This window comes from Chelonia mydas, chromosome 8 (genome assembly GCF_015237465.2).
Source record: "Chelonia mydas isolate rCheMyd1 chromosome 8, rCheMyd1.pri.v2, whole genome shotgun sequence".
Taxonomy (NCBI): domain Eukaryota; kingdom Metazoa; phylum Chordata; order Testudines; family Cheloniidae; genus Chelonia; species Chelonia mydas.
The window spans coordinates 58,293,411-58,310,691 of NC_057854.1; the positions used below are offsets into that span (position 1 = coordinate 58,293,411).

General features: G+C 40.3%; 1 protein-coding gene across 4 annotated transcripts in view; it reads right to left on the minus strand.

The window, feature by feature from the left end:
• Positions 1 to 17,281, minus strand: part of BRINP3 (BMP/retinoic acid inducible neural specific 3) — a 293,883-nt gene that overhangs the window by 142,365 nt on the left and 134,237 nt on the right. The window lies entirely within an intron of this gene.

Genomic DNA, 17,281 nt, shown 5'->3' on the forward strand with positions numbered 1-17,281 from the left:
TTCCAGCCGCCCAGGTCTGAAGGCAGCACCACCACCATCAGCAGCACAGGAGTAAGGGTAGCACTGCAATCCCTCCCCCGCACACTAACCTTGCGACCCCCACAACTCCTTTTTGGGTCAGGATCCCTACAATTACAAGACCATGAAATTTCAGATTTAAATAGCTGAAATCATGAAATTTATGATTTTTAAAATCCTAGGATGGTGAAATTGATCAAAATGGAGGTGAATTTGGTAGGGCCCTAGATATGAGCAGAGCAAGCCTACATCTGCCAAAACCAGAGATGAGGTTGCAGTAGTCAAGATGTGAGATAAGGAGGGTTGGGATGGGAGTTTTAGATATGTGGATGAACAGAAAATCTCACATTTTAGAGATGTTACGGGGGGCAGAGGAGGAAGATTTAGATACAGCCTGGATATTAGGTCCGAGTCTAAGATGATTACAGGCTACAGGCCTGAGTGACAGAGAGGATGGTGGCATTGTCCATAGCAATTGAGAAAGGAGGAAAAGGGAGGGTTTGTGGGGAACCATTAGGAGATCTAGGTTTTGGCCATGTTGAGTTTAAGGTGACAGCTGTTTTGTTTTAGCTGCAAAGAATTCCATCCTGCTGTATAACACTGCAAGCTTTTGCCATAAAAATATACTAGTCCAGGCACATGGGATGGTTTAATATTCTTAAAAAATAGGGATTCCAAACCCATTAACTATATTCCAGTATCTTACATATGTGAAATAAAATAGGTTAAAGGAAAAATGAATTAATCAATTGTAACCCTTCTGCCTGTCAGAGTTGGCAGCAACAAGGGCCGGGTTCAGTATCTAGGGGTTCCACTCCAATAACAAAATGCAAAACCAGCTCGAGCCCCCACCCAGTGACCTGGGACAAATATATATCACCCCCGCTGGGCGCCTCCAAGAGGCAATACTTCCCCTCTCGCAAGCACAGAGTCTGAGTGTAGCAAAAAGCCTTTTAATAACAGAGAGAAACAATGTGGCATTATGTTGGGGAAACACCAACAGGATTCATAACACACCCATGAGCAAAAAACCCACCCCAAGCAAATTGGGGCATGTCCTTTCCCTTTGGTTCTTGAGTCCAGCAACCCAAAATCACCCAAAGTCCCAAAAGTCCAAAGACCCAAAAGTCTCGGTCCCTGGTCAGGGCAGCCCCAAAGTTCAAAAGTTTATCTGCAGAGTTTTACCTCCCAACCTGGGTGGAGATGGTGGGGGGGGGGTTAAGGGGCATCTTACGTGGTCCAAAGCTGATAGCCCCACCTCTCCATGGGGCTCCGCTCTGCCAGCCGCCCAATGAGCTGCTCTAGGCATCCGACAAACTGCTCTACTCCACCAGCCACTCTGCTCCACAAGTTGCTCTGCTCGCCGTCCTGCAAACTGCAATGCTCTGCTCTGCCAGCCGTCCCGCAAACTGCTCTGCTCCACAAGCTGCTCTGCTCGCCGTCCCGCAAACTGCTCCACCATATATCTTCAGGCTCCCCCACTACTTAACACAACACTCAGTGATTTCAGCTCTGAGTAAGTTTAGCTCTTTTGTGATTTCAGCTTGTAGTAGGGGGAGCCTCAGTGCTGGTGCACCCTTAGCCCAAAGTGAATTCAGCTCAGCAGCCTGTAACTAGACTCCTAATAGAATCAAAATTAGCTCTGATATTCCACAGTGGAGAAAGTGCAATTAGCATAAAAAGCCCTCACCAGGAGGCCCATACCACCAGGTATTAATACCTGTCCCCAGACTCTCTCTCTATTCACAGAGTTTTGGAACCCATGTCCCTTGCCTAGCGAGTGCTACTTAGGTGATGGCGAGTCCCTCCATCATAACAAAAGGCCAAGTACAGTTCCTCTGTCCTTGATTCCCATAATCAGGGTAATAACAATTTATTCTTCCTGTCCCAATAACAGAGACACTGGGGATCCCACAGCAGCCAAAGTGACCATTTGGGCAGCTATGGCCTCATTCTAGGCGGGGTGGGTGTGCCTATGCAAATGAGATCAGCCCCTGAAGTTCTTTTCCACAACTTGCCACACCTCACCACCAGATGTCAGGGTGGAGCTCATCCTGACACTGCTTACACAATGTTTACCTAAGAACAAATAGCAATGTGCTACAACAGTTCTGTTCAATGTGGTTTGTTAGAGGTCTGGAGGCCCGAGAACCCTGGTAGTGGATCATAAAATCTTTCCCTTTCAGCTTGGCAGTGATGAAATGCTTTTACCATCTGATGGCTGTTTAGAGGGGCAATCTGAAAGAAGCTGGTGGTAATCCATTACCATATCTCAGTCCAGCTCCTCGAGAAGGAATGTCTATATCCCCCAACACACACACACACACATACTTAAAATGGATACTAATTGGCATCTTGATCAGACTGCTCTCAGCAAAAGAGACCAAAAGTTATTCCAGCGTATAGCCCTCATTCCCCTTTTTTCGGTTGTGGGAGGGGGATAATTATAAACAATGGATAGAGCACCACATTCAGTGAGCCCTGCTCACCCTGTGCTAGACCATACCTTTGTAATCTTCCGTGAATAAGAGATAGTGAGTAGCTGCACCACACCAGCAGCAGACCAGAGAGTCATAGCAGCAAAGATGAGAACAACCCTTCCCCCACATCATTAACCTAAATAAGACCCAGAGTTAATTGTCAAATGAAGACTATTTAAATGCTAATCTTATTAATAGCAGGAAATTTCTAACACAGAAAGACCCATCTTTAAAAACAAACAAACAAACAAACAAACAAACAAACAAACAAACAAACAAACAAAAAAAGTTGAGGGGTGCAGTAGTCCAGGACTATGTTTTATAAAATGCTAGTTGCTTTTTCATCATAGCTTGTTATTTATCTATATAGGCTGCATCATCATATAAAAAAAATCAATAAAGTTACTAAAATCCAAGGAAATTATATGGAGGACCTACATCTGTGCATCCTTAGGTTTGCTCAATTGAAGTAACAAAATAAAGTAAAAAAATGCAAAATGGAAGGTTCCTACAATGATGGTAACTTAGCCAGTTTGTATATACATAGGAATATTTATTCCTCTCTCTCTGGTTAATGGCTTACAGTATTTTGGCTGACGTTGGAACGTAAATCATAGGGGATATGCAGTGTAGCTGTTGGAATATTTACTTTTGTAGTATTTTTTGTAAAAATCTGTAAATATAAATGGCACTTTCACAACATACATGAAGAGAAGATGACTTAGCTTAAAATTTACAATCTAAGGACTTGGTCCTATAATCTGCTCCTCACCAGTGGATCCCTGCATCCCCCGAGCAAGTGCCAAGAAGTGAATATAGCACCACATTATGGATTAGCTTGAAGCCCAGTCAATACCACAATTTGATCACCAGTATCCAAGCAGAGCCCCAAAAAGTTAAGAAGATGGTAATGAGTCTTTGAACAAGTGTTGGGGAGCTATGCTTATGTGTCCGATTGCAGGAATGCTGACTAAATCAGATTAGTAACACCTATCTGGCTGGCCACTATTGTTTTCTTGTCCTCCCCAGTCTCTCTGCAGGCATCTGTTGTGACTTGTCTTATACTCGGATGGTAAGCTTTCTGGGGCAGGGACAATCTTCTTGTGCTGTGTTTGTACAATATCTAGCACAATGGCGTCCTGGTCCATGATTAGGGCTCCCAGGTGCTGTGGTAATATTAATGATAATTTAAAACAATGCCCTGTACAATAGCCCCAACATAAATGAGTGTGGAAATATTAGTGAAGGAGAACATATGAAGCCTTGGCAAAGGAGTGTAAAGAGATGTGTTTGGTGCACAATGGAGTTTAGACCGTGTTTATTAATAATAATTATATTCACAAAATGATGTAATCATATAGAGGACATAGAGCATGTAAGGTGTGAGGGCGAATATTGGATGGAATGAGAGTAGAGATGGAGGCAGGCTGGATTTGTCCATTCAAGCATGCTGCTTCTTACTGATAAAGATGTCAAATATGCAAAATTTATTAGCTAGCCCAGCATTTAAGTAGATTTACTATGCCCAGTTAAAATGGTTTGCTACAATGACAGCACAAAATGTCTGAAGATAAATTTTTACTCAAGACTAACTTGTTTCAATCCTGACAGAATTCAATGCAGAGACATCACTAAAATGTTCATAAAAAAATCCTGATGCCTCATGGAAAAAACTAACAAAAGCATATAATTTATAAAGAGTACAGCTCATACTAACATATTATATATACTTTTCTCTGAATATATATAGCCTGAATACAATATTGTGCAGTATCCACAGGCCAAAAAAAAAAGAAAATGAAAAAGAATCAACAGATCTCGGTACAGTGGGGACATGAAATCCACAGATTCCTGCCCCTTCCCATTATCCCATGGAAATGCTTCTTCCTCTGAGAAGTGGGAGGAGACCTGCTGATCGTCTCCATAGTCAGTTCAAAGGCATATTGCCTTCCCACAGATAGGCTTGTCCTCCAGCTGATCCTGCACTATTTGTGTGTTCTGAGGGTCAAACTCCCTGTTTGTTCTATTTTCAGAGTAGCAGCTGTGTTACTTTGTATTCGCAAAAAGAAAAGGAGTACTAGTGGCACCTTAGAGATGAACCAATTTATTTGAGCATAAGCTTTCGTGAGCTACAGCTCACTTCATCGGATGCATTCAGTGGAAAATACAGTGAGGAGATTTATATACACACAGAACATGAAACAATGGGTGTTATCATACACACTGTAAGGAGAGTGATCACTTAAGATGAGCTATTACCAGCAGGAGAGTGGGAGAAAACCTTTTGTAGTGATAATCAAGGTGGGCCATTGCCAGCAGTTAACAGGAACCTCTGAGGAGCAGTGGGGGGTGGGGGGGGGGAAATAAACATGGGGAAATAGTTTTACTTTGTGTAATGACACATCCACTCCCAGTCTCTATTAAGCCTAAGTTAATTGTATCCAGTTTGCAAATTAATTCCAATTCAGCAGTCTCTCGTTGGAGTCTGTTTTTGAAGTCTTTTTGTTGTCATATAGCGACTTTTAGGTCAGAGATCGAGTGACCAGAGAGATTGAAGTGTTCTCCGACTGGTTTATGAATGTTATAATTCTTGACATCTGATTTGTGTCCATTTATTCTTGTACATAGAGACTGTCCAGTTTGCCCAATGTACATGGCAGAGGGGCATTGCTGGCACATGATGACATATATCACATTGGTAGATGTGCAGGTGAACGAGCCTCTGATAGTGTGGCTAATGTTATTAGGCCCTGTGATGGTGTCCCCGAATAGGTATGTGGCACAGTTGGCAACGGGCTTTCTTGCAAGGATAGGTTCCTGGGTTAGTGGTTCTGTTGTGTGGTGTGTGGTTGCTGGTGAGTATTTGCTTCAGGTTGGGGGGCTGTCTGTAGGCAAGGACTGGCCTGTCTCCCAAGATTTGTGAGAGTGATGGGTTGTCCTTCAGGATAGGTTGTAGATCCTTGATGATGCATTGGAGAAGTTTTAGTTGGGGACCGAAGGTGATGGGCTAGTGGCGTTCTGTTATTATCTTTGTTGGGCCTGTCCTATAGTAGGTGACCTCTGGGTACTCTTCTGGCTCTGTCAATTTGTTTCTTCACTTCAGCAGGTGGGTATTGTAGTTGTAAGAATGCTTGATAGAGATCTTGTAGGCGTTTGTCTCTGTCTGAGGAGTTGGAGCAAATGCAGTTGTATCGTAGAGCTTGGCTGTAGACGGTGGATCGTGTGGTGTGGTCTGGGTGAAAGCTGGAGGCTTTGTTCTATTGTGGCGGATAAACCAGAATTCCCGACTGAATGAATGGGGGAAATGCCATGATTTGGTTTGAATAATGGGATTTCTCTCCCTTGACCATTTCCTGCCTGGATGAGGCGGATTCCTCACCTACACTTATAATCCTACCATATTCTGCAAAAATAGTGACTCCCAAGTGCTACAGGTAGCAATAGTAATACTGTTGAGGCTAGGTAATTGCTTGGCAAAGCTGTGTTATCTTAATAATTACTGGGGTTACAGTAATTATTATGAAGTCACAAACAGGATTCCAAAGACTTCAGTTGGAGTATTTAGGTAGCTGAACACTTAAAAACAGGAGCTTCTTTTCAAGCCAATGTCCTTAATAGGAAGGAAAATAGGAAGAAGAACAGTACACATAGGAACAGAATTGTTTCCTAATAGGAAGTTTCCAAAGTTTTCCATAATACATCTGTAGTTCTTTAACAAACTACCTATGCAGCAAAATCAATCCCTGACTGCCCTTCTCTACTGTAATTCAAATGTGCCTGTAACACAGGGATGATGGGCTGTTTTGACAGCTGTAGATAGTATGACAAATAGCTCTCACAGGTGAGACACTGACATAATTGAAATGTGCTGTCAAAATGGATAGAGGAAGGAACGTGAGTAAGTAGTTACAAAACACAAGTACAAGGAATATTCCTTCTGCTTATACTAACACACCAGTTCTAGATTGTTCCAGTTGGCTGTGGTAATTGTGATCCCATTGTACTGAAAACAGAGTAAACACCTTTATTAAACATTTGCAAAGGATGAATGCTAGCTCGGGGAGATGAAATGCAAAAGGGTTGTATATGAGGGGTACAGTCTGGGAGAATGTTCAGCTTTTCGCATTTTAAATGACAAGATGTTAGAAGTGTATATAGGACACTGTATTTGAAAAAAATTGGCTTTTCTTAAGAAGTTTGCTGCCTTAGACCCACTGCTTGAAACCTCCTTTAGTTTCACATTTTCATTTATGAGAATCAAGCTATAAAATTGGTATGTGTGTGTGCATTCGTGGACTAAGAACAGGGCTGGAAGCCAGAAACTTAAGAATTTTATTCCAGCCTCTACAAGTGACTGGTCTTAATAGTTCTGGAATAAATTACTTTACAAGTCTTCTTAGGTATGTACATTACCTTGTTCAGTAGCTACATCAATAGTTATATTTCCATTTTCTAAACAGGGAAACTGAGACGTAGAGAAGTTGAATGACTTACCGATCAGACACTCGTAGTTGATGATGCATGGGATGCGGAGTGAGGAGACCATGAGACCTACAAATGTCTTAAGTCAGGAACATAAGGTACTGCACACTTTTGAAAATAGAGACATTAGCCTCTTTGAGCCTCAGTTTCCCCATTTGGAAAATGATAGGGATAATGACACTTACCTATTCATAACAATATGAGGCCTAATATATTATGATTGTAAAGTGCTATGTAAGTCACAAATTCTGCCCTGTGAACTAATGCAGTGCAAGGAGAACAGAATTTTGGAAGGGCTGCAAATGCATAAGAAGACTGAACACATTTACAGAGAAACGTAAGAGTCCAGAAACTGTTTTTCTCCCTCCCTTTTCTGGGTTCCAGTGGTATATGTTTACATGGTCCATGTTTGGAGGGGAGGAGAGGCATCTTTCTTCTTTTTGTATGAGCACTGTGACACACTCTATATGATTTAATAAAAATATGCTAATGAGTGTGAATATAATATAACTGGAATATGCTTCATGCAAAAGGTCTCTTGTAAGGTATCATTACACAGCTTATAATCTACTGAGTGTGGTCATCCTATTTGTATAAATGTATCACTCTTGTACCTGAAACTAGATATATAAAACACAACTCTGAGGGCCTATTGTAATTATGCAAAGTGTGGGCCATTAATGGTGGTTTGGAATCTTGATGGCTCCCATTAACCAGGACAATTGTCTGTAGATGGCTCTGTTTCACTTGTAAGTCTTCCCCTATGTGTGTGTGCTGACAAGTGAGTAATGAATCTTACAGTGACATGTGATCATGTCACCTGAACTGGAATCCATCCTTAATCTGGTGCTTTTCCATTGAGAAGGATTGGGTGGGAACCCAGAGAGGGACAAAGGATTCCTGCCTTATGCAAAAGATATGTAAGTGAGTGGAACAGAACAAAGTGAGGCAGCCATCATGAGAAATCCCCTAGCTACCACCTGAGCTGGAACAAGGGCTGTACCAGGGGAAAGGACTGTTCCCAGACCAGGAAGGCCTCCAGTCTGTGAAAGAAACTTATTGAAACATCTCTGAGGGTGAGATTTTATGTGTATTCAGTTTTATTACTGTATTAGGCTTAGGTTTGCGTGTTTTATTTTATTTTGCTTAGTAATTCACTTTCTTCTCTTTGTTACTACTTGGAACCACTTAAATCCTACTTTCTGTATTTAATAAAACCACTTTTTACTTATTAACACAGAGTATGTATTAATACTGTGGGGTGGGGGGAGAACAGCTGTGCATATCTCTCGATCAGTGTCATAGAGGGCGAACAATTTATGAGTTTACCCCGTATAAGCTTTATACAGGGTAAAACGGGTTTATTTGGGGTTTGGACCCCTTTAGGAGTTGGGCATCTGAGTGTTAAAAACAGGAACACTTCTGCAAATTGCTTTCAGTTAAGCCCACAGCTATTAGGGGATCCTGAGTCTGGGCTTGCAGCAGGCTAGCGGGTCTGGTTCAAGCCAGGCAGGGTACTGAAGTCCTAAGCTGACAGGGCAGGAAAGCAGGAGCAGAAGTAGTCTGGGCACAACACGTGGCAGCACCCAGGGGGTTTCTGTGATCCAACCGGTCACAGGCATGCTTCCATATAAAGGGTGTGGTTTTTCTTTAGGTTGCAAGGAGGTGAATGGGAGGAGGTTTAACTCTACCAACCCTGTATTATTTTGCAAGCTACAGTTTCATTTTGTAGGATGTGACAGACACCCACACACCCGTGTCGACAGACTGTCAGTGAGAGGGTTAACTCTTTCACTATGAGTAGAGATTGTCAGGTAATTGGTGGGTATGGGAAACAGGGCTGGAACCAGGTGTGAGGAATTAGGTAATTCCCCCCAGCATGCAATAAAAGAGATGTGCTTTAATGCCTTCTGGTTAGGCAGCAGAATAGGGTAGACCTTCTGGAGGAGTAGGGTGCAAGTTTTGCTAATGGATTGAAGCTACAGCTTTCTAGGTTACTCCTTTATGTTTAAATAATGTGGTGATTAGGCTGAAGGGAGCCTCTTGAATTCTTAGTTAGGAAGAAGGCTTTATGTTTGCTTCGGTTTTTGTTGTTGTTTGTTTGTTTTAAATAGGCTCCATTAAATGTGTTTTTACCAGTCAGCGGGGCTTCACTAACTCTGGCTGATCAATCCTTTCCTAACCACAGATTCTCTGTCCTGCTACATAGACAAGCAAGTTACAGTTGGTCTGAATTTTGGTGTTATTGGACACAAACCTACTAGTTACATTCACTCATTTCAATGAGAATAAGAAAGTAATATACATGCAGCAGAAGCAATCATTTGTCAAATGTGCTACTCCTATGACCCAGATAGGATAGCTTAGGCATTATCTCCGATAGCCTAATCATAGAGAAGGCAATATCCAAATAGGATGAGATGTGTTTTGGGAGTGTGGGTGGAAGCCTTTGTAGTGTGAGTCAAACATTATTTCCCTGCACTTGTGTAATAAGAAAGGATGTAACATCCAGCCAAGACCTGTTTGTTTTTGAGGAAGATGAAAATGTGTATGTGAGGGTTTTGTATTTTTTTTAAAAGATGTGTGTTTTACACATAGGCACATCAGTGATGACAAATATATATAGTACACAGACAGTCTCACAGCTGAGACAAGAACAGGAGTACTTGTGGCACCACAGAGACTAACAAATTTATTAGAGCATAAGTTTTTGTGGGCTACAGCCCACTTCATCGGATGCATAGAATGGAACATATAGTAAGAAGATAGATATATATATATACACACATACAGATAAGTTGGAAGTTGCCATACAAACTGTGGGGGCTAATTAGTTAAGATGAGCTATTATCAGCAGGAGAAAAAAAAAACTTTTGTAGTGATAATCCAGATGGCTTGTGCTAGCAACTCAGTCTTTAAGTACAAAACAGTGAACACAAGGATCTATCTCAGTGTACAACTACAAAGGAATCTTCTGAAATATTATTTAACATACTGTATATTAGTAATTATTTTAGCCACGTCGTCTTGCCCACATAGTGACAATGGAGATTTGATGTTCTTTATACAGTATTTACGGTAATCTCTGATTAATTTGAGATGTATCTTTATGTATACAATGTGTGTGACTGGAAATGTGTATGGTCCTCAATTAAAATTTGCACAATAGTTGAGAATTTTAACAAAATACATTTAATTAAAAAACAAATAATATAATTATTCTTTGTGCATGGGGAGTATATAGATAGGTATATGTGTATACATAATACCATTCATGATGATGAAGTATAGAAGTTTTATAGGCATAAATCAAAATAACTATATCACAAATAATAAAGCCACTATAATATACTATTACACTATATAATGAACAATCCTCAACCTCAAACTCTGTGAAAGAAGACAACAATCCTATGGGTTTAGTGAAACTGATTGATTCTAATTAGATGCCTGAACAGAATAAACAATCACAGTAGAAATGAATTAATTTTCATACCAAGTTCTAAGATCACAGATGCAAAGGACAGTATAAAGTATTGATCTTTTACTCTATTAGAGCCTGACCTCAAGCCCGATGAAAAGGCTAGCAAAACAAAATCCATGAGCCACTGTTTATTCAAAATTGTATTTTTACTGCTGAAGTTTTGAAACAAATTTAAGCACGTTATTTATTAAAAAGAAAAAGTGTTTGGTTATTTTGGCTTCTTTCTGCTCACAGATTGTCCATTTGAAGATAATTATTTTCTGTAATTCATTCATTATTTGAATGTACTGAACATTTGTTCTTACTTTATGGACAAATTGCAAAGCCTGCTGTATGTATTGGATACTCAATATAAAATATTCAAAAATCTGGTTAGTTATGATTGGCCACATAAGTCACATTTTTGTTTGTTTGTTTCCTGTTCTCTGAATGGATGAGTATAACATATGGTTAAGAGAAAGGGCAACTGACATGAATATTCACTTGAACATGGATTTCAGACTTGATTTCTGTGACCATCTGCGTGAGTAAAACTTGATTGTTCAAATGTTTGTTTGAAACTGAGCACAAAATGGATGCAAACATTTTAAATCAGTGCAAATACTCAAGGAGAATGTTATTCACAGAAACTATTCACCCACCTCTAACACAAAAGAACTTTTGAGCTCTACTTGTTAGTTATAGTATTTGAACTAGTTCAAGAGGGAAGCTCCGAAGAAATTGTAAATGAAGATGTTCAAACAAGCTATCCCATTAGCCATCCCATTACTTATGATCCTGAAAAACTAGCTTACATATTTGGTATCAAAGGGTTCTGAAAGATTGGATCAGTATAATGATAGGGAAGCCAGCAGTCCAGATGGTGTTGACTGCAACCTACTAAAATTAGCTGCATCATTTTGGGCTCACTGTCTCTTATCTATTTAATTATTTTATTGATCTACGTGAATTTCTGGCAAACCAGAAAACTACCAAAACTGTACCCCTTAATATGGTATGTGATTTAGGGTTTTGTGTTTGTTTTATTTTGTTTTTACAATTAAGGAACATTATAATACAGTAGTTCATTTTTTTATGCAAAACATATAAGAAATTACTTTTTAACCAACAGCTTGTGTTCCATAATGAAAACAGTTTGTTTGTTAATATGTCTTCAGAACGGAACCCTCAGTTTTTTCCCTTACCAGTCAAAATCTCAGATGATTTTCACAAAATAGCTAATGACATTTTCTCCAATCCAATGTATATTCATCTCAGAGGTTTTGGATGAAGAGAATAAACTCTTATTTGTATTTCAGTGGTGACCCAGTGCCATGAACTATATTGTTGATTGTATTTTGTTACTTAAATAATAGACCATGGGATATGACAACCAAGTTTTGGTACAGTCTCTACCAACATACTAATAAGTAAAAAGAGTTATGACAGATGTGGGAATTTTCTGTAATATTCTTATGAACTATTTATTTGACTTTGTACCTATCACCTTGGCATTGCTACCTGTTTTGGGGGAAAGAATTTATTTCCACCGTAGGACATGGGAGATCAGGCTAGGTATTTGAGATATACAGCCACTAGAACTTTGTTGTGGAGTCAACAAGAAGACGCTACAGAGTCAATGGAAACCAATCACCAAAGATTAACACATAACTGCACGGGTTGAACATGTGAATACAGCATGGCTGTGTCTGAAGAATAAAGACAACAGGTGTCAGGTGTGTGTATTAAGAGCAAGGAACACAGATAGAGGGCTTTCTTAGAACTGAGAAGAAAAAGAGACAGAGAGGGCAAGGATAGGCTCAGGTGAAGTAAGGCATGGAGATGCCCTGGTTTTCACCAACAGGAACCATATCCTAAACTAGCCTCTCTTTCTCATTCTAACCCAAAGACTTTGATTCTGTATTCCAGATGACTAAATACATTGTTACCTTGTTTTGAAAAGCTATCTGCGGTCACTGCAATTACTTACTGGGAGCATTGCACCCTGAAGGGGTAGGAACAAGTCTCCTGCAGAAATCTGGTTTGGCTGCACTTGCTGAAGGGAGCCATGGAGAGAGAGACAGGGATTACTTGCACCTGAAGGCCCAATTTCAAAGTCATGGAGGTTGTGGACCTACCCACGGGGAACTGTGTGGATCCTTGGGGTCCAGCACACTAAAGGAGAGACTCGTTACAGACTGGGGAATCACCATACCCTGTGAATTTATGACAGAAGAACATTTTTTCTGTCTTCTCTCATGAATGATATCCCACTAATATATGATGAATGCAATAAACACCTACAATATATATAAATGATAGGACATTGCCTAAAAATGATAAAGCTTGCCAGTGTTGAATTGAATACAAGCCTAATTGAAAATGCCCCAGTTCTAATTTCATCTAAGATAGTGTGAATTGGCTGTAGATCTTGTCAAATTATAACTAAGGTATGCAGATATAGAATATTTATAGTGAATTTCACAAAACTTCTACTGTCAAGGGAGCACAAAATATATACCTATGCCAGTAGCTGTCAACCTTTGCAGACTCCTGTACCCTCTTCTGATTTGTCTTGCATACCACCCAAGTTTCACCTCACATAAAACTACTTGCTTACAAAATCCAATACAAAAATGTCACACCACGCTATTTCTGAAAAAGTGCTTACTTTCTCATTTTTGCCATATCATTATAAAATCAATTGGAATATAAATATTTTACTTACATTTCAGTGTATAGTACCTAAGAACACATGAATGGCCACACTGGGACAGAGCAAAGGTCCATCTAGCCCAGTATCCTGTCTTCCAACAGCAGCCAATGCTGGGTGCCCCAGAGGGAATGAACAGAACAGGTAATCATCAAGTGATCCATCCCCTGTAGCCCATTCCCAGTTTCTGGCAAACAGAGGCTAGGGACACCATCCCTGCCCATCCTGGTTAATAGCCATTGATGAACATATCCTCCATGAACTTCTCTAGTTCTTTTTTGAACCCTGTTATAGTCTTGTCCTTCACAACATCCTCTGGCAAGGGGTTCTACAGGTTGACTGCGCATTGTGTGAAAAAAATACTTCCTTTTGTTTGTTTTAAACCTGGGGCCTATTAATTTCATTTGGTGACTCCTAGTTCTTGCATTATGAGAAGGAGTAAACAACAACACTTCCTTATTTACTTTCTCCACACCAGTCATGATTTTAAAGACCTCTAGCATATCCCCCCTTAGTCATCTCTTTTCAAAGCTGAAAATTCCCAGTCCTATTAATCACTCCTCATACGGAAGCCATTCCAAACCCTTAATCATTTTTGTTGCCCTTTTCTGAACCTTTTCCAATTCCAATATATCTTTTTTGAGATAGGGCGACCACATCTGCACACAGTATATAGAGCAGTATAAACAAGACATTGTCTGTATGAAATTTTAGTTTGTACTGACTTTGCTAGTGCTTTTTATATAGCCTGTTGTAAAACTAGGCAAATATCTATGAGTTGATGTACGCCCCTTAAGACCTCTGCGTACCCTCAGGGATATGTGTACCTCTGGTTGAGGCCCACACTGACTTAGCATATGGGGATCTTGTATGTCTTTCTATGGATATACATATTTATTTCCGGATATTCTGGTTCCAAGTGGAGAAGACACTACTGAAAATATTGGAAGCTCACTGAGTGTGCATGTGATATCTTCTACGAGTAGAGAGTAATTTTTTCAAGAATGTTGCTAAGTTTCTTTGGTACAATTTATTGTTGCTAGAAATCTCCAGCAATACAATTGGGTTAATACCAGTCCCATATTTCCCCAGGTCTTGCTTTACCATAAGATTTTCTGTTGCACATTTCATAAACATTACATGAAATAATTAGGGGTATATTAACAGCAGTGTCATATGTAAGACATTATTGTCCCACTCTAATTGGCACTGGTGAGGCCTCAGTTGGAGTAAAGTTCTCCAGCTCCACACTTTAGGAGAGATGTGAACAAACCAGATAGAGCTCAAAGGACAGCAACAAAAATGATACCAGGAATAAAAAACCTGACCTATGAGGAAAAGTTAAAAAACCTAGGGTCTGATTAGTTTTGAGAAAAAAATATGGGGGTGAGGAGGTGGTGTCTGATAAGTCTTCAAATATGTTAATGGTTGTTATAAAGAGGACAGTGATCAATTTTTCTCCTTGTCCACTATAAGGGTAGTTAAGCACTGGAATAGGTTTCTAAAGGAGGTTGTGGAAGCCCCATTATTAGAGGATTTTTAAGAACAGTTTGGATATACACCTGTCAGCGATGGTCTAGGTTTACTTGGTCCTGCCTCAGAGCAGGGGACTGGACTTAATGATCTCTTGTCCCTTCCAACAAAACATCTCTGATTTTATAAGGGCAAGAAGTTTTTTGTGATTAATAGCATGCCACTCTGAAATCTATCTATCTATCTTAAACCTAGGCCAAAAAAAGTACTCTCTGATTGTGAACAAGTTAATAGTACTTTAATTTTAATAGAAGCACACTTGGCCAAAAAAACAAACAAGAATGGGAGTTCTAACAGTGCTTCCTGATTTCATTTAATGTAATGAATGAGATATAGTGCATTTACAAAATTTATTAAGAGACCCGGTTTTCTTTGTGGTGGTAAACTGCCTAGTGTTGTTTGCAATTATTTTGTGTTTTAAAGTTTGCCAACAAACTAACACTGAATGCAGAAAAAAAATTCAAATATTCAGTTGATTGACTGGACAAAAGCCTAACTTTTTGTTTTCCTGTTTCGAAAAATAAGATTAAAATTTGCACATTAAAATTAATAGAAATACTGATTAAAAATCATTAAAGGCATAGCTACATATGCCAGACTCAGAATGCTTAAATAATGTTGATGTAATTTCTAGGCAATGGTGGAATTTGCCAATCGGTAGCCAACAGACTCCATATTTGCACAATCTTAATGTTCTCTGTGTATGTGTGTAAGTGTATAATCTTATTATCTCTAAATTCCTTTTACAAAATGAACATACAATTCAGTATGAGCCTAATGTAACAAAAACCCATTTGTATATTCAGTTTTTTCAACAGATAGTAGCAATTTGAATGTATTTTGTGTTACCTGCTATATTTGTGTGCATTTCTTTGTTAGACATTCAAAGCATAAAACTGTAACAAATGATAACAGATTATATTGTAATCTAAATGCTGATGCTGAATTGCTGCCCTAAATAAGCATTGTAAATGAGATGTTGCATCTCAATTGATTTACCTGGCTAAAGGATTTTAAATGAACATAGTTTTTTTTTCAGCCTACGACCCTGCAGTAGCTGCAATGAGCATTGAGAAAAAACAAGTCAGGTATGTGAGTGTGGTGTGTTTGCAGCAGAAATGAGATGGAAAGCTGCTTCCTCCATCTCTTTTCTTTTTGCCTCACCAGTGTTTTCCCTCATCTGTAGATTTTTTGAGATTTTCCTCCAGCCTGGAAGGCAGCCTGACATTATAAGCCCAGAGCAGAATTCTAAAATCAGGACTCCCTTCAGTGCATTCCTCTGTGTTCCCTTAAATCACAATTGTCAGAGTGGAGCAAATATTGACATCCATTACACTTCAGTGGAAGTTCTATCTTGAATGGAGAGAAGAACTAGATATGTTTTCCCAGTGCTGTTTGTAAAGGAGAAGCCAGTAAATAGCGCTCACCCTCTTCCAAGCATTCAGCTTACCATTTCCCTGGCTCCATGCTCAATACCTTCCTAATGAAGGAATGCATTCCCTCCTATTTATATTTTTCTGTTATTTCATTTTTATTGACTAAATACATTAATTTGTTTGCTTTAGTGTCATTGTCAATAGGGCTTTAGACAATGGCTAGGGTGCGGTGGTGTGCTGAGATTTCTACAGATGCTAATCATGAGTGTTTGTTAGCTTTGTCCTCTCCCTATTTCAGGGGTGGGCAAACTTTTTGGCCCGAGGGCCAAATCGGGGTTCCAAAACTGTATGGAGGGCCAGGTAGGGAAGGCTGTGCGTCCCCAAACAGCCTAGCCCTGCCCACTATCCGCCCCCTCCCACTTCCCGCCTCCTGACTGCCTCCCTCAGAATCACCAACCCATCCAATCCGCCCTGCTCCTTGTTTCCTGACCACCCCTGATGATGACCACCACCATCCCAGGACCCCCTGCCCCTAACCGCTCCCCATCCGGGACCCCACCCCCTATCCAACCCCCCCTGCCCCCTGACTGCCCCGCCCCCAAATCCAACCCCCCCATTCCCCACCCCCTTACTATGCCACTCAGAGCACCAGGGCAGGCAGCCGCACCACCCGGCAGGACCCAGCCACGCCACTGCGCTGGCCAGCAGCCCCGCCACCCAGAGCACTGGCAGCACAGCGAGCTGAGGCTGCGGGGGAAGAGGGGGACAGCAGGGCAGGGACATCTGATTTGTGTCCATTTTTACGTAGACAGTAAAAGAATAAATGGACACAAATCAGATGTCAAGAATTATAACATTCATAAACCAGTCGGAGAACACTTCAATCTCTCTGGTCACGCGATTACAGGCATGAAAGTTGCGATATTACAACAAAAAAACTTCAAAACCAGACTCCAGGGAGAGACTGCTGAATTGGAATTCATTTGCAAATTGGATACAATTAACTTAGGCTTGAATAGAGACTGGGAGTGGCTAAGTCATTATGCAAGGTAACCTATTTCCCCTTGTTTTTTCCTACTCCCCCCCCCAGACGTTCTTGTTAAACCCTGGATTTGTGCTGGAAATGGCCCACCTTGATTATCATACACATTGTAAGGAGAGTGATCACTTTAGATAAGCTATTACCAGCAGGAGAGTGGGGTGGGGGGAGAGAAAA